Consider the following 18,787-nt stretch of genomic DNA (forward strand, 5'->3'; position numbering starts at 1 on the left):
CTGCTGGAGCGTCTCCTGGTTCCTCTTCTGGGTGCATCCCCCCCACCCCCCCACCCCACCCCCACCCCCCGTGTTTCAGGACCCAGCTTCTCTTCCTCCAGGGTGTGCTGTCTGTGCCCAGGCCCTGAGCCTGTCATGGCTGGAAGTTCACGGTTGATACTGACGATGCCAGCCCCTCCCCCAGGCAGTGCACAACCTGAGCCTCAGGACCACGTGTGACTTTGTCGTCAGGGGACCCTAAGGTGAGCTTCCTTGGAGCGCATGGCTGCTTCACGCCCGCGCTCACTCATCCTTTCTACACTTGCAGACAGAACCTGGGTGTCCAGCCCTGGCTTGGCAGGCTCGCCAGCTTTCCTACTGAACCCAGAGGGGCTCCGAAGAGAAGCTGCACGGACCTGGATGCCGTGACTCATGCCTGTCATCCCAGGGGCTCGGGAGGCTGAGGCAGGAGGATCAGGGTTCAAAGCCAGCCTCAGCCACAGCGAGGCCCTAAGCAGCTCAGTGAGACCCTGTCTCTAAATGAAATACAAATAGGGCTGGGGATGGGGCTCAGTGGTCGAGGGCCCCTGAGTTCAATTCCCAGTACCCTCCCCCCCAAAAAAAAGAAAAGCTGCTGTGGACTCTTGGTTAAAGAGCAAGATGGGTTCTGCTGAGCCTGCAGCAGTGGGGAGTGGCCTTGGAAGGGAGTCGAGGTGTGTTCTCAGTGCAGTGGGGTGGCCGGGGACCTGCAGCCCAGAGCCAGCACAAGGGTGGACGATTACCAAGATGAACTGGATCAGGTCTCCGGGGTCAGGGGCAGGTCCCGCTAACCCGGCTTGGCCGTCACCTGGCTCTGCAGGCCATGGACAGCCAACGGGGACGAGGCCTGCTGGTGAGGAGGGCTCCGAGGAGCCCAGGTGAGGCTTTGTTGAGGATCGAGTCCCTGTCACAGGGAGGAAATGGCCAAAGAAGTCCATGCGGCTCAGAGAGGATCTCCAGGTGGAAAGCGGTCGGTAGCTTCTCCTGTGCCCACGAGGGGGGCTCCAGGGTGTTCCCCGGGGCCTCTCCTGGCTGCCCTTCCTCCCAGGTGACATCGGTATGTTTTAGGCAAACCATTAGAGGCTGAGGCTACCCAAGAGCATTAGAGGAACAGGGCCAAGAGGTGACTGCCCAGGGACACCTGGAGTGCAGGGGCTCACAGCGTGACCGGCATCAGGGAGGACGAGAAGCTGCTTCAGGAAGGACTTCAAATCTGTCAGGAAGGTGCCATCGACTTTAGCAACTCTGACATAGATGGCTTCCCTTTCAGGGTCTCCTGAGGAAACAAGATTCCCGCTTTGGAGAATGTTCTTAAGAGACAGTTGGAGACAACAGTTTCTTCCTCAAAACCGAGCCATCACAGCCGGGCGCGGTGGCCCATGCCTGCCATCCCAGCGGCTCAGGAGGCTGAGGCAGGAGGATCATGAGTTCAAGGCCAGCCTCAGCCACATCGAGGCCCTAAGCACCTCAGTGCCGCAGCCCCGCTGGCTGGGCAACCTGACGGGCGGGTGGGGGGGTGGGGGTGTGACGAGGAACTGGTGTAGATTGATGCAGCAGGAGTGGGAGCCGTGTATTGTAGGGCAGGAGGGGTCTATATACCTTCCACACGGCTTATCTAATTAGCATAACTCGATACAGCAGTCCACCAATCAGGAATCTCCACACTTCATGGCTCGCTGGCGTCACTTCACAAACCACTCCCTCTGCAAAGTGCCAGGCGCCATCCTGACTTGTTTACAGACCCTAACACCTTAGTGAGACCCTGTCTCTAAATAAAGTGCAAAATAGGGCTGGGGATGGGGCTCAGAGTTTGAGAACCCATGAGTTCAATCCCTGGTACCAAGTAAATAAATAAACAGACAAACAAACCTAGAGGTCACCCACTCTGTCTGGACATGGGAGAAGCCTTCCTGCTCTGTGGTGAGTTCAGTCACTGAGCACCTCACGCCGTCACCTGCCGAGTGCACATCGTTCCCGCGGTGCTCACAGTCCCTTCGTGAGGCGGGGGTGGCCAGTGGGTCCGTTTACAGATTAAGACACTGAGGCTCAGGGCTGTTTGGGAAGCCTGGGTCTGACTCCAGGCCCTGGCCGTTGGGGACCAGTTCCTTACTGCCCCGTGAGGAGGGCTGAGGGGGCCCTCTCCCCAGCTGGGGATCTGCGTGGTCACGGCTCCAGAGGCGGGGGAGGGGGCCTGAGTGTGTTCACGGGGTGAGTGATGGTAGCTGACCCCCAGACGCCCAAGGTCCTCGGGAAGGGGAGGGGGAGGCGTGGCAGGCACGTCTGGGGTCCTGAGGGTGCTTCTGCCTCTTCCTCTCCTGCTGGCCACCTTGGTGACCTGCCCACCTGGCACCTGCAGTCAGTGGTGTTCATATTTCGCGTCCAACGTGAACTAAAGCAGCGCGGCCAGCAGCGCCCTGGCCTCCCCCCTCTCCTCCCCGGGTGGGCGGCAGCGGCCCCATCTGTGTCCTGTGGGGTGGCACTGTGGGCTCCTGGGCGGAGCCGGGGTGGCCGGCCCCGATAGGAGCCTCTTCCTCAGCCGGAGACGCTTCGACGACCTGCCAACATCTGGTGGACTTAGGAACCAGCGTGCTGTCGCCGCGAGGCGCTGCTGGCCCTGCCCGGCTCCTCGGGTCCACGAGCCATTAATCACCCTCGGTAATTAAATAACACAGAACCTGTGATTAGGGGATTGATTTGTTGGTTTAATTGTTTTCTCCTGGGCTCCCTCTCGCCCCTGAGCTCCATGAAGGGACGGGTGGCGTCCAGCCCTCCTTGCTGCTGGGTCCCTGGCACCAGCCCTGGAACACTCCATCAGTGTGGGCCGAGCGAAGGGCATGGGACCAGGACACCAGGGCCGGGGTGCGGGACCAGGGGCTCGTGGCCAAGTCTCCCCCGGCTTCACGCTAGGTTCAAGGGTGGCTGGCGTTGGGCAAGGATGCTCCGTCATGAGGGTCACTACACCCAGCTGTGCGTCCAGCTTAGCTAGCACTTCACCGGGATGAGCGCCAGGGGCGGGGCTGGGGATGGTGGTGATGATGACGGAGCTGGAGATGCTGGTGGTGATGGTGGTGGAGATGGTGGTGATGATGATGGTGGTGATGGTGGTGACGGTGGTGGTGGTGATGGTGGTGGTGGTGATGGTGGTGGAGATGGTGGTGGTGGTGGTGGTGGTGGTGATGGTGATGGTGGTGGAGATGGTGGTGGTGGTGGTGGTGGTGGTGGTGGTGGTGATGGTGATGGTGGTGATGGTGGTGGTGGTGATGGTGATGATGATGGTGGTGGTGATGGTGATGATGATGGTGGTGATGGTGGTGGTGATGGTGGTGATGGTGGTGGTGGTGATGGTGGTGATGGTGATGGTGGTGACGGTGGTGGTGGTGATGGTGGTGGTGGTGATGGTGGTGGAGATGGTGGTGGTGGTGGTGGTGGTGGTGGTGGTGATGGTGGTGGAGATGGTGGTGGTGGTGGTGGTGGTGGTGGTGGTGGTGATGGTGGTGGAGATGGTGGTGGTGGTGGTGGTGGTGGTGGTGGTGATGGTGATGGTGGTGATGGTGGTGGTGGTGATGGTGATGATGATGGTGGTGGTGATGGTGATGATGATGGTGGTGATGGTGGTGATGGTGATGGTGGTGATGGTGGTGATGATGGTGGTGATGGTGGTGATGGTGATGGTGGTGACGGTGGTGGTGATGGTGGTGATGGTGGTGATGGTGGTGATGGTGGTGGTGGTGATGGTGGTGATGGTGGTGGTGGTGATGGTGATGATGATGGTGGTGGTGATGGTGATGATGATGGTGGTGATGGTGGTGATGGTGATGGTGGTGATGGTGGTGATGATGGTGGTGATGGTGGTGATGGTGATGGTGGTGACGGTGGTGGTGATGGTGGTGATGGTGGTGATGGTGGTGATGGTGGTGGTGGTGATGGTGGTGATGGTGGTGGTGGTGATGGTGATGATGATGGTGGTGGTGATGGTGATGATGATGGTGGTGATGGTGGTGATGGTGATGGTGGTGATGGTGGTGATGGTGGTGGTGATGGTGATGGTGGTGGTGGTGATGGTGGTGATGGTGATGGTGGTGGTGGTGATGGTGGTGATGGTGATGGTGGTGATGGTGGTGATGGTGATGGTGGTGATGGTGGTGATGGTGGTGGTGATGGTGATGGTGGTGGTGGTGATGGTGGTGATGGTGATGGTGGTGGTGGTGATGGTGGTGATGGTGATGGTGGTGATGGTGATGGTGGTGATGGTGGTGATGGTGGTGGTGATGGTGGTGATGGTGGTGGTGGTGGTAGTGGTGGTGATGGTGGTGGTGGTAGTGGTGGTGATGGTGATGGTGGTGGTGATGGTGATGGTGATGGTGAAGGTGATGGTGGTGGTTAAGGTGATGGTGATGAAGATAATATTATTTTTTAGAGTTTTTAGTTATGTACCAGGAAAGTTTAATGGCATATCAACGATGATCATCACAATAGGTCTCCACTTAACCTTTCTGTTTTACTTCTGAAGAAATCAGTCTCAAATCATCTGCCCAACGTTATCCAGAAGGTTAAGGGGAGAGCTAAGATTTGAAGTCGTGTCTCTCCGACTTTACCCTTAACCATTAAACTCTAAAGCTTTTCTGTGATCATGGTCTCAATTTATCCTTCAAGCATTTAATAAAGCTGCCACCATGGTCAGTCTTGTACAAATGACTTAGAGGCTCAGAGAGGGAAAGGAACTGGCCAAGGGCACAGAGCCCTGGAGGCACGGGGTGGGGACCAGAACCCTACTGTTCTTATTTCCAGTGTCAAGTTCCTCCACTGTGGGTTGAGGCTCAGGAGACTTGGGGCCCGGAAATGGAAGGGAACATGGAGTTGAGGCACCTGGGCCCCGATTCCAGCACTGCCCCTTAGTGACCATCTGAACGTGGGCATACCACTGACACTCAGTTTTTCCACCCATAAAATGAGCACCACAGGCCTCAGGGGATGGTGATGGGTGTTCTCTGGGATGCCACTTATGAAAGGGACTTACCACCTAAGACTCCTTGCTGATAGACACTGTCAACTCCAGCGCCCTAATACGTCACCATCCCCACGCTTTCTACAGTCCGTTGGCATTTCTGTGTGGCCAGTTCTGCTTAAAATGAATCACCTGTAAAATCCTTCTGGCTCCTACATTTTATAGTCCCCAGGTAGCGACAGAAAATACTTTATTAAAATACTGAAGAGACAGGAGTCCTCGCTGGACCTCCATGTTGGTGAGCTTACGGGAAGAGGGCCCTTGTGTGCTCCGCCTCTGCCCCGGGGCTCGACTTTCCGCCCTACACAGACCCACTTCCCTCCTGCCCCGGGGCTTGGCTGAGCTGCTCCTCTGCTGGCAGCCAGCTTCCCTCTGGGCTCCAGGGGGTTTGGCTAAGACATCACCTGACGGAGAACCCTCCTGCCCACTTTGATCTGAAGGAGCCGCCCCACCCCTGTCCTCAGGCTCCCAACAACGTCTTTTAACCACCAAACCAGTTGGAATTCTGTCATTGGTTTATTCTATTTTAAATCGATGCTATGAAAATATATGACCCATGAAAGCTGCTTGGTGTCCCCATCGCCTGCGTAAGTGACCAGTGTGGGGGGCAGCCAGTGCTTAATAAATATCAGTGGGACCAAGCAAATCTTAGGTTTCTTGGGTACACCCATGGGCAGATGTCTTCCAACTCTCAGCCTCAGCCGGGAGATGCCACAGCCCGTTTCCAGTCCCCTGAGTCACCAAGTATCTTGCCTGATAAATGGCCCTCATTGTGGGAAGGCCCCGAGCTCTTATTTCTCTGCTGAAGCTGACACAGAGTCTCCTGCCAAATGTGGGCCAGGCAGCGGGGTCCACACTTGGAGGGGCCAGGAGGAGATGCGTGTCCCAGCCCTGGCTGTTTCTGGAAAAAAAAAAAAAATCTCATTTTCTTGTTTCTCTCCACTTGTGAAATCTGCTGTCACCCTTTTCTAAAGATGTCTGAGAAACGAGAAAACCACATTTCCCAGATCTGGGGACGCCATAGTTTGTGCAATTATAACCCAACGCATCACCGGAGTCAGATGGGCGCCGCAGCCTGCATAATTCATCACTCTCCCTCCTGTCGGGGCCCAGGACCTTCATATCTTGTAGGCAAAAGAAAAAAAAAAGAAAGAAAAAAAAATTGAAGTTTACATTGCTTGATTAAAAATTCAGAAGTTTAAGGGCAAGAAGAAGGGACGAGTGTGGGTTGTATCATCATTAAATAGGTAGAAATAAATAAAGCATCGGAATAGAAAACATGACAAAAATCTCAAGGGAGACAGGATGAAAATGAGCCTTTCCGGTAAAAGATTTAAAAATGTCTGCAGACACTTCATTAGTTTCTTCTTCCTAATGGTCAAAATTCAGGACTGTGGACGGGTGGGAAGTGAGAGGCTCTTGGATCAAGGGGTAAGTGTAATTCCTTCTTTTCTTCCTTTGTTCCTTCCTTCCTTCCTTCCTACCATCCATCTATTCATCCATTCCTTGAACCATCCATCCATCCATCCATGTATCCATTCATCCACCATCTGTCCATTGTCCATCTGTCCATCCATCCATTTTTTCACTCATCAATCCACCCAACCATCCATCCATCTATTCATCCCTCCATCCATTGATCCACCCATCCATCCATCCAACCTCCCCTCCATCCATCTACCCATTGATCCATTGATTGATTAATCCATCTATCCATCCATCCATCCATCCACCCACTCATCAATCTGTCCATTGTCCATCCATCTACCCATCCATCCATCCACCCATCCACCCATCAATCGGTCCATTGTCCATCCATCTACCCATCCATCCATCTATCCATCCATCCATCCACCCATCCATCCATCCACCCACCCATCAATCTGTCCATTGTCCATCCATCCACCCATCCATCCATCCATCCATCCATCCACCCATCCATCCATCCATCCATCGACCCACCCACAATCCATCCATCTACCCACTGATCCATTGATCAGTTAATCCATCCATCCACCCCCCCATAAATCTGTCTGTCCATTGTCCATCCATCCACCCATCCATCCATCCATCCATCCATCCACCCACCCATCCATCCATCCATCCATCGACCCACCCACAATCCATCCATCTACCCACTGATCCATTGATCAGTTAATCCATCCATCCACCCCTCCCTCCCTTCCGCTCTTCTTTGCGTCCTCCTTCATCTCTTCCTCCACGGCTCCACCTTTCTCTCCTCCCTCCTCCCCCCTCTGTCAGCCCCTCCTCCTTACCACCCATACTGTAAAGCCCTGGAGACAGGGGGCCAACAAACTAGAGTCCTCTATTGATGGGGATCTGAAGGCCATTTGGAGTGAAGACTAGACTAGGGAGGTCAGGAACGTGATGGGGAGAGGAAGGGGGCTGTGGGTCCAGAGTGGGAGCAGTCCAGCCCGGCTCGGCCAGGGAAGCTTCTGAGAGAAGACCATGCTGGTGTTGGCTCTTCAAGGAGGCCCAGTACCAGCTGGTGACCGATAGGGGGCAGTGTGGGGAAAGGTAGCCTCACAGCAGGGACCAACCTGTGAAAGTCAGATGATGAACCCAGTGTGTCTTTGCTGAGGCTGCAGATTGGGCTGTGTGAGATGTGGCAGGAACGAGGTGAGGCGCAGGTCACAAGGACCTTGTGCACTGAATCAAGGAGCATATTTACTCCCATTCGATTGAAAGTTCCTTGAAGGCAGGGGCCATGCCTTTTCTTTTGTTCCACCAGTGATGCCCCATTGCCTAGCATCCATCCATCCATCCATCCACCCAGCATAATAACCCCCAAGTACGTAATAACCACCAAGTATTTGTTGACTGACTTTAGGATTCCAGAAGCCATGGGGAGCCATGGAAGACTCTTGACCACAGGACCAACAAGCTCATATTTGCAAGTTAGAAAAATCTTTCTGGATGGACCAAGGATAGACAATGACTCAGGAAGAAGAGAGGGGTCACCAGGTCTGTAGCTTGCCAGGTCTGTAGGCTGGGACACTGAGGTCAGGACTCTCCAGGGTCCCCAAATGTCTCATCTCCTTTCCTTTCTTTGGGTAATGGATCCTCTGAAATTTAGAAGGGCCCAGGGCTGCCTCACTAGAGACTACATTCCCCAGATCCCCTTGCAACTAGCGTGGCCACGTGACCAGGTTCTAGCCAGTGAAGTGTGATTGGCTGTGATGGGTGCCGCGTTCACACTGCCTCCTTCACCGGAAGCTTCTCCTCCCACTCAGTCTCTTTCCCCAGTCTTAAATGTAGTCATGGCGATGGGGAAACAGCGTCATCCATAGAGATGAGGGTCACTTTCCAGGGCAGTGCTGGGCCGACCCAATAATGCCTGGCCATCTGTTTTTGTAAAAAAAGTTTGATGGCGGGCTGGGGTCCTGGCTCAGCGGTAGAGCGCTGGGCTGGCTCGTGCGAGGAACCTCGTGCGAGGCCCTGGGTTCCATCCTCATCACCACATAAAATAAATAAATAACATAAAGGTATTGTGTCCAACTACAACTAAAAAATAGAATACTTGAAAAAAAAAAAAGAGGTTGGATGGGGACACCGCCCTGGGCACTCGCCTGTGGTCTGCGTACTCGCCCGCCCTGGAAGCCTCCACGCTTTACTCTCGGACTCTTCCTGGTTCTGAGCAGGGTGGAAGGAGCCTGGCCCCGGCGGGCTCCGTGGACAGAGATCCCTGCCCGCTTTGGCGGCTCTTTGACCTCAAACGACACAGAGGAGGGAGAGTCTCTGGTTCTAGGTGTGGACCTCCGGGCGGCGTGGCTGGTGGCCTGTGGGACACAAAGACTGAGCTGGTGCCTGTGGGGCAGATGGCAGGTGGTGACAATCCGACCAGGGGAGAACTGAGGAAGAGGAGAGAGGTGGGACGCAGAGACAGTGGGAACCCCGAGTGGCCACGTCCAGCACTGTCTGGATGCAGATGCAGGGGAAGAATTAGGATCCCAGGCCAGTGACGGCGAGTGGTGGGCATAGCTTGCCTCCGCTGGTGGCGTTGGAGCCTTCGGGGACTCTGATGGGGCCGGGAGACGGCTGGTCCCCGAGGAGGTCCGTGTATGGGGGTGGGCTCCACAGCAGCACCTACAGAGCTGGGAAGGGCTGTGACTGTCGCCTATTCTATCACTAATGACACCGGGTTTACAAGGGACAGCAAGCTCTTGCCATGTCACACAGAGGGCTGCTGGCAGAGCCCAGCCTCTCCGACCGCACCGACTCCTCTTCCCAGTCAGCCACATGCCAGGCTCTCTGCGAAGTGTAAGGACACCAAGCCAAACCCACACTGCCAAGCCAGCAAGGGCACATCAGCTGCAGAAGGCACCCGGCTCCAGAGACGGGAAGACGAGCCGCGTGTGCTTCGAGGGAAGATGAGCTACGTTGCTAGAGCAGCTGTCGCCTCCTGAGGGCATATGTTGTGCCCTGAGCTGAGAGAAGTGCTTTCCATGGATTATCGCACAACAAGGAAAGGGGTGTTGCTACTCGCCCCACTTGGCAGATGCAGAAAAGCTAGGTTCAGAGATGCTCATCTCTTCACCCAAAGTCACACAGCGAGAAAATAGCCAGAGTTGCCAAGACTTTAACTCACACATTCGTTCAACAAATACTTGCTGAGAACCTACTAAGTGCCAGATGCTATTCTAGCATTTGGAAGTACACTAGAAAAGGAAATCAAGTTTATGCTCTTCTGGGGTTTAGTTTCTAGCAGTGGCAGAAGGAAAGGGAAATCAATAAAGAGATAAATGCATAATAGATCAGATGAAAAGAAAAACAAGGAGAAGAAAAGCAGAACAGAAGAGTTTGAACAATAAAGGGATAGCGTTATTTTGCACAGGTCGGTCAGTCAAGGAAGGATTTCTTAATAAAGGGACTTTGCACAGACAACTGGACGAAATGAGAGAGGGACAAGCAATGTGGGCATTAAGGCAAGAGAGAGAGCAAGTGCAAGGGTCCTGAGGTGAGTTTGACTCTCAGGTCTCCTGACATTTAGCACTTTCTTTTCCCACAGTGACACTCACTCCATCCAGTATGTATTTTTCTGAGCACTTACTATGTGACAGCATGAGTCAGAGGGTGGAGGAGACAACAAAACCTACCAGAAGATGGACACAATGGGTACACCCTAGTTGTCCTCAGCAGGCACAGGAAGAAGTGAAATAAAATGAGAATGGACAGTGTGTGTGGAGTCTTATCACCAGGACAGACTTGACCTGGACTTCAAATGCAGGTGGGATTTCTTCTGGGGGGGGGGGCTGGTACCAGGGATTGAATTCAGAGGCACTCAACCACTGAGCCATACCCCCAGCCCCATTTTGTATTTACTTAGAGACAGGGTCTCACTGAGCTGCTTAGGGCCTCGCTGAGACTGAGGCTGGCTTTGAACTTGAGATCCTCCTGCCTCAGCCTCCCTAGCCACCAGGATTACAGGCGTGTGGCTACAGCGCTGGGCAAGACGGGATTTCCTTAACTTCTTCTTTTTAGTCCCAGAAATCTGTGGACAAGTGTGTGGCTTGCTACATTTACTGAAAGACCAAGGCCACTGTAGAACAGTATCCCAAAGAGATTCCCGCCAGCTCTCCGTAAGTCCCTAGAGACGTCTAGCCTCTCCAGGTGAACCCTGACCTGACATTCAGCACACAGGTTCTTCTGTGCTATATTTGTATAGAGGACGCCCTCTTTTATATCCCCTTTCTCTTACTTATTGTTGGTGAGCTCCATCCATGTTTTATGAGGTTCTGTCTTTTGTGTCCCTGTCACCATGCAGAATCTCGGGGTGTGATACACCACGATGCATTTTCCCCTTCTGCTGTTACTGGACGTGTCCAGCCCCATTCCTGGCCACCCTGGGTGGTGGCACTATGGAATCTCGTGCATGCCTCTCGGTGTCCATTTCCGCCGGGCATGGCCTGGGGTCGTGCTGGGTCACGGGTTGCGCGTGTGTGGAGGTTTTGCAGACACCGCCGGGCAGTTTCCAAGCTGGCTGTCCCATGAACACTCCCACCAGGGGGGACGCGTCGGGGCTGCGTGTCTCTGTTGACATTTGGTATTTCCTTTCATTTTCATTTGACTTCATCTCCGTGTGGTGGGTGCGAGGGGCTTCTGTAGCGGTTTTCGAGGGCATGGCCTCCGTGGCTGGTGTCGCCAGCGCGTTTCCCTATTGGCTGGCGGCGGGGGCCCGGGGTGGGCGTGCCGGCCGCGGCGCCTGCCCATTGGTTTTCCCGGTGGCTCCTCCTCCCTGTTCCCGTGCCTTACGGTGTGTTCTTTATTTATTCTGAATAGGACTCCCCGCGTGACTGTGCTGCCTCTGGACTTTTCACTCTGTGGGTTTCTCTCTTGTTCTCTGAATGGTGATATTTAATGGATAAATAGTTACATGTAGGAATTTTATCCTTTTTAAAAAAAACAGGGGAGAATTCAAAGGCAGAAAACAGCCTTTCCGCTGTGGGGAGGCTCTGAGCAGAGCCGGAGAGACGGGGAAGGTCAGGGCCTTGGAGGAGACAGGTGTGGCCTGACCCCCAGGGGCTGGGAAGGGTCCCCAGGGGTGGGGTCTGGAGGACGGGCTGGGGGCCAATCGGGGGGCCTCTCTAGCACCATGATTTTCTTTTCTTTTTAATTTTTTAATTTAATTTTTTTTTTGGGGGGGGCTCCTTCTTGAAGTCCACAGAGGATTGTCTTTGAGCAGAGGCTGCCAAGGGCAGAGCTGGTTTTAGGGATCCCAGGGACACAGGGCCAAGTGAGGTGGAGTCCGGGACTGAGGCGGGGCTGCGGGGGCTGGCCACCTGGGCAGCCTCATGCGCCAGAGGCCAGAGAGCCTGAAGACGCGTTCATGAATGACACCCTTAGGTATAACGTCACAGTCCTCTCTGGCCCCGGCTCCGTCTGGCTCGCTGTCTTTCTGCTTTGTCAGAGCTCAGAGAACAAGCAGATGACTCAGAGGGTCGCAGTCCCATCTCTCATCCGTCAGCCCTCTGAGAGCCTCAGGCGAGAGGGAGCACCTGCCTGTTCTCTGTCTGGGAAAGTCCTGGTTCCTTGAGGTGAAAAGCAGGTCACAGTCCTGAGAAGAATGGGGGACACAGGCCTGAGACATGGATTACAGGTCTGGCTGGATCTTTGTGGTGCGGGTATTCTGCAACTCTAGCTAACGTCTACCATCACCTTTCTTTTTCTTTTTCTTATTATTTTTTTTTTGGGGGGTGGGGGCTGGTCTCGGGGATTGAACTCAGGAGCACTTAACCACCAAACCACATTCCAAGCCCTTTCTCATATTTTATTTAGAGACAGGGTCTCACTGAGTTGCTTAGGGCCTCACCATTGCTGAGGCTGGCTTTGAACTCGTGATCCTCCTGCCTCAGCCTCCAGAGCTGCTGACGATCAGCTATTTTTTGTGTCTTTTTATTGTCTTTCCTTTGAGCTTCTTTTCTCCTGGTCCCTAGCACTGGGCCACATTAACTTGGCTTTGAGTGCCCTTTGCTGACTGGCAGGTTTTGAACTCCGTGCCAAGTCCTTAGAAGGAGTTGAAACCAGCTTCACCAACTGATCTCCCCCTGACAGCCGTGGACCCCCAGAGAGACGCCACGGGCGGGGGAGACTGGCAAAGAGGTGCCAGTGAAAAACGAGTTGGAGGCCTTGACAGTTTTCTCTCTGTGCACGTGGCCTGGCCAAGTTGCTCACGGAGAGCGCCTTATGATGCATCTCAAAAAAGCAACCGAGGCCTCTCAATCACCCAGTGCATTTTGGAAGGAAAAAAACAGATATCAAAAGAGGAGAAGTGCGCATCGGTGATGGCAGAGAGCGGACCCGTCACTCTTTACAGCAACATGGACCATGGTGTTTGGGAAACAGCAGCTACGCCCCCAGACAGACAGGCGCTCTGACACGTCTTGCCAGAGAAGAATCGCCCGCCCCACCCCAGCGCGAGCTCCCGCCCTCCCCACGGATCACAAGGGAGGACAGAATCACAAACAGGTCAATCAGGCGGAGAACGGCCTCACTGAAGATTTGGGGCTTGAGAGGGATCCACAGGACGCGCTTCCAGGTACCACGGAGCCTGCTATTCTCAGGCCACGGCCGCCCACAGGGTGGGACACTGCGGGGTGTGGGGGTGGGGGCAGGACTCCCGTGGGCCGCGGGGATCTGTCCGTGGTGCTGAATCAGCGCCGCTCAGGGTTGGGCAGTGTTAGAGAGGAGCTGTCCCAAGGGATGGTCATCAGCCGTTGGACCCAGCGTGAGAGTGAGTTTACTGGGGGTGGATGAAGCTGGAGGGCAGAAAGACGTCTAGAAATCCCAGCCACATGGGCTTAGAAGGGCCACTGATAACAGACCCACCAGGAGCCATGATAGGGCAATAGGGAGTAGTGGGGATTGTGGCTAGCTAGGGGGCACATGCCCTACCTGACCAGGGCAGCGGCCACTCTGTTTTAGCTGTCGGAAGCCACGTGTGATCATGAGTCTTGTGTTTCCAATCAGAATTCATGCGAGAAACGGTATACCTCTTACACAGGATATCTTAATTTTAAATACTGGCAACTAATTTTTAAAATGTTCTACACTAGTCCTCCATTTTAAGATGAAGTGATCAAGGCCCAGAGAGGGGAGGGGACTTGCTCAATGCAGCGCAGCAAGTCGGCCACAGGGTAGGGCCTAGAATTCCATTGCCTAGAATTCCATTGGGTGTTTTTTTCTTCCTCACTCCAACTTGCTCTCCTGTTTGACCCTGGACCTAGGAAAGGGAGGTGAAGGGATGAAATATGGGAGAAGGTATTTGGGCGAACCATTTCTAAGTTTTAGAAGAGCACACGAGACCCATAATTACTTAACACAGCCCAGCTCATCGACCTGCCCGGGCAGCGGCTAAGCAGGAGAGAGCCGGGCCAGAGGCGGGGTGCATTTGGGAGGTGTGTGCCCTCCTGGCCCCCTGCAGAGCTCTGAAGTACTTCTCAGGGAGTAACTCATGGTCCTCCTGCCTCACCCTCCCGAGCCACTGGGATGACAGGCGTGGGCCACTGCACCATCCCCCTTTTCTTTGGATCCTAAGGGAGCTTCACAAGAACAGATCCTGGGACTCTTGACTTGAACCCAGGGAACTCTCCTGTGGGGGTTCCCTGGACCAGATAATCCAGGGAGGAAAATCAGCAAGGGTGCACGCACTCTAGCCAAGAGCCCCCCACCCCCACCCCATTCTCCCGCTCTCTGACCCAGGGCCCCTGAGCCCCTGTCCCCTTCAAGCCGAATGAATCTCTCTCCCTTGGCAATGCTGGGGACACAGCCTGTGTTAGGCGAATCAGCAAGGCCATCTCAGAAGACCAGAGAGGAAATAAGAGGCCCCATTGCCTAATGGGACTTATCAATTATGATCTAGGGCCATATTTCTTTGAGGGGTGATTGTTTCACGGAGGCTGACATCTCATATAGCTTTAAATTACTCACAACCGGGACGGCTTACAAGATAGCAGTAAAATCAGGAGAGGATTGGGCAATGTAATTATAGTATGGAAATGACGTTGATCACTCAAGCAGGGAGCAGACCTTGAGCCCAAACCCTGCGCTGCCTCCCCGCCCCCTCCCGCCCCCGGTCCTGCTCAGAGCCGCAGCCAGCACACCTGGGACGCATGGCGGTAACCTCCCTCCCGCTGGGAAGCTGAAGGTGGCCAGGTCACTGTGGAGGGTGTAATGAGCAGCAAGACTGGCGTGGACCACGAGGTGGGACCCAGGGCCACGGTCTCTAGAGTTGCCTGGGAAGGTTCAAGTCTGCAGGTGGAGCTCACTGCCCTGGTGTATGGAGGTAAAAGTTTCCAAAACACTTAATGTGTGTCCAGAATGATTAGGATTGGGGATTATAGAGATTCCTTCCTTTATTGCTCTCTTCCATCCATCCATCCATCGATTCATGCATCCACTTATCCATTCACCTACCCATCCATTCATCCACCCATCCATGCATCCATCTATCCATTCACTTATCCATCCACCCATCCTTTCATCCAAATATCCACCCACCCACCCACCCACCTATTCATTCATCCATCTATCCATCCACCCACCCACCCATCCATGCATCTTTCCATCCATGCATCCACCCATCCAACCACTCATCCTCCTACCCATCCACCCACCCATCCACGCATCTTTCTATCCATATATCCACCCATCCATCCACTCATCCACCCACCCATCCTCCCACCCATCCACCCACTCATCCACTCACCCATTCACGTATCTTTCCATCCATACATCCACCCATCCACCCACCCATTCATCCATTCATCCATCCATCCATCCTTCCACCCATTCACCCACCCACCCATCCATCCATCCATCCATCTATCCATCCGTTTATCCATCCATCAATCCATCCATCCATCCACCCACCCATCCACCCACCCATCCACCCACCCATCCACACATCTTTCCATCCACACATCCACCCATCCATCCCCCGCCCATTCATCCATCCATCCTTCCACCCATTCACCCATCCATTCTTCCACCCATTCACCCACCCATCCATCTACCCATCTGTCTATCCATCCATCTATCCATCCATCCATCCATCCATTTATCCATTCACCCACCCATCCATCTACACACCCACCCACCCACTCATCCACCCACACATCCATGCATCTTTCCATCCATACATTCACACATCCACAAACCCACCCATTCATCCATCCATCCATTCATCCATCCATCCATCCATTCATCCATCTACCCATCTACCCCTCCATCTATCCATCCATTTATTCATCCACCCATCCATCCATTCATCCACCCATTGTCCATCTGTCCATCCATTCATCCACCCATTGTCCATCTGTCCACCCATTCCATCCACCGGTCCATCCATCCATAGAGTACCATCTCCATGCCAGACACCAGGCTTTTGAGGATACAGTGATGTGTGAATTTTCTCCATGACTTTACTGAGCATTTACTATTACATGGGCTGGAATCCAGATAGAGAAGAGCATTATCCATTTATCCATTCCGATACTTATTGATGATGGACTAGTTGGTAAATCTGCTAAGTACTCGTCAGACTCATTTCCTCTTTACCTGAGCACGCAGGTGAGCTACATTTCCCAGCCTCCCTTGTGGCTAGGTGTGGCCATGTGACTGGATTCTAGCCAAAGGCACATGAGCGGAAGTGACGCGGACCGTTCCTGACCTGACCCATGGAATCCACTGACATGTGACCTTCTGCAGTCTCCGCCCACCTGCTGGCTGGGTTTCAACACACAGGATGGTTCCAGAGTGCTACTTACTGAAACTGGCAGAGCCACCAGGAGCCTGGGGTGCTGAACGGACAGGTGGCACAGAGCTCTGCCCACAATCCTCTGCTGCCCTGAGCCTGGGGACCCCCAGCAAGGGGGCGGGATCAAGCTGCGTGTCCTGAGCCCAAGAGATGCAGACGCCATAACCCGCACTGGGGACATGAAGTCCATTCAAAGACTTCCTGCCACTTACGGTGGTGTGAGTGACTTAGGGAGCGCCAGAAATGTGGGCCGCAGCCCTGGGGCTGTAGAGATAGGCCAATAGTCAGTCAGTCATCGATTATTTCCAGAAACATCCATTAGGTAATTAGAATGTCCCAGTCTTGGGAGTGAAGCTCCCAAAACAATTCATTTAAACATTGATCAAGTTTCAACCAAGTGACAGACACCGGGTTCCGCGGTTCCTGTCCTCATGTGTTTGTGCTTTAGTGGAAAAGCCAGGGTAGGAGAGGTTCATGTAGAACACTTTATGAGATTCTGCAGTGACAGGAGAAATGGCATCTGCTTGAGGCTCAGGAGAAGCAGGGTGCAGCCTTCCAACAAGGGGTGGCTTTGGACTTGGGCTCTGAGGGATGAATAGGAGTTTCCCAGGCAGAGAATGGGTGGAAGGGAAATCGAGGCAGAGGGAACAGCATGTGCAAGGGGATCCATGGGAAGTTTGTTGTGGGTGGGCCTGGGGACATGTCGCAGGGACAGAGTCAGAGGAGCGGGGCTCAGGGGGGCTCAGGGCAGGTGCTCTTCTCCCTCTGTGTTCCTGGAATGAGCCAGCGGGGGTCAGGGGCTGCAGGCCATTTGCTTCTTGGAGTGAGGGAGGAGAGGCCCTCTGTCTGCTTCCACCTGTCCCCCTCCAGGGTGGGGGCTGTCTTATTCCTCTCTTTCAGCTGAGACCTGTAGTGGAGGTGTCACCGTGTCACACGACTCCACCAATGTCCCCCTTTCATGAGGGAGCAACCTGAGGACCGAGAGGTAATTGACCCCCTCAAATCGCACAGCCGTCTGACCTTGGTCTTGGTGGCATTGAAACTTCCCAGCGAGACCACATTCCCAGGCTGCTGTGGCCCTCGCAGGGCAGGCGATGGGCTCCCGGGGCCCGCGACACAGACTCTGGAAACCTCTGGGACTGACTGTATCTGGCAGAGGCCAAGGGACGACCCCTCCCCACTGAGAATCAGCACTAGCTCAACCCTGAGCGTGTGTGTGTGTGTGAGTGTGTGTGAGTGTGAGTGTGTGTGTGAGTGTGTGTGAGTGTGTGTGTGTGTGAGTGTGTGTGTGACTGTGTGTGTGAGTGTGTGTGAGTGTGTGTTTGTGTGTGTGAGTGTGTGTGTTTGTGTGTGAGTGTGTGTGAGTGTGTGTGTTTGTGTGTGTGAGTGTGTGCGTGTGAGTGTGTGTGAGTGTGTGAGTGTGTGTGAGTGTGTGAGTGTGTGTGAGTGTGTGAGTGTGTGTTGTGTGTGTGTGAGAGTGTGTGTGTGAGTGTGTGTGAGTGTGTGTGTGAGTGTGTGTGTGTGTGTGTGTGTGTGTGTGAAGTGAGTGTGGACAAGGGTGGGAGGCCTAGCTGAGCCAGAACCAGCCCGAGCTCTGCCGGGAAGAAGTAAATCTCCCCCTGAGCCAACATTAATACAAGCTTGGCAGGTCCTGGACGGGTCCCGGTTGATTATGCCAATGGACAGTGGGGAGGGGAAGATTGAGTTGCGGGGGGCGGTGTGAGTGCATATCACGGGAAAAGCCTTGAAAATATATAGCACTCGGCGGGGAGACGGCTGACGGCGGGGTGAAGGCGGCTGGCAGGGGTGGGGGAACGACATCTGTTTGCAATTACAATGACCCGAGCCCACTGCACAGGGCTGGGGGTGGGCCGCGCAGGCCGCCTCCTTCAGCTGGGCTGCGGGGGTACCTGTCATTTATCCTCACGGGTTTCTTGAGCACCTACTCGGTGCCAGGCACTGGGGGTAGAGCACTGAACGTCAGACAGCCCTGCCCTGCAGATTCACTCGGCTCTAAAGCAGGAACAGGACGGGAGCAGAGAGGCGTGTGGCGGCTCAGGGAGAGGTCGCGGAGGACCTCATAGGACAGGTGGTGGAGGAGGTGACGTTTGAAAGGAGGGCTGAGAGGTGCGCTGGGGTGAACGTGGTGGGGTGCGCATGTGTGTTTCAGGCAGAAAAACAGCACAGACCGAGTCCCTGAGACAGGAGGTGCTTGGAACTTGTGAACAACAGAGGAGAACTGAGGGTGGCTGGAGCACAGAGAGGTGAAGCCATTTGTCTGGGATCACACAGCACAGTGGCACACTGAGCCTGCCACGTCCCTTGGAGGCAAGTGATTAAATGTGGATTCCTTCACCCAGCATTCCGGACCTCCTGTGAAAAAATCAGGTTTGTGTTCCAAAATATGAAAAAAAAAAAAAAAATCTCCTTTTCCATGTGTAGCTTGGGTGGATTTGACAAAAGTCACACGTCTGAGATTGGAATTTTGG

The sequence above is a fragment of the Callospermophilus lateralis genome, chromosome 1, assembly GCF_048772815.1.
Source record: "Callospermophilus lateralis isolate mCalLat2 chromosome 1, mCalLat2.hap1, whole genome shotgun sequence".
NCBI lineage: Eukaryota > Metazoa > Chordata > Mammalia > Rodentia > Sciuridae > Callospermophilus > Callospermophilus lateralis.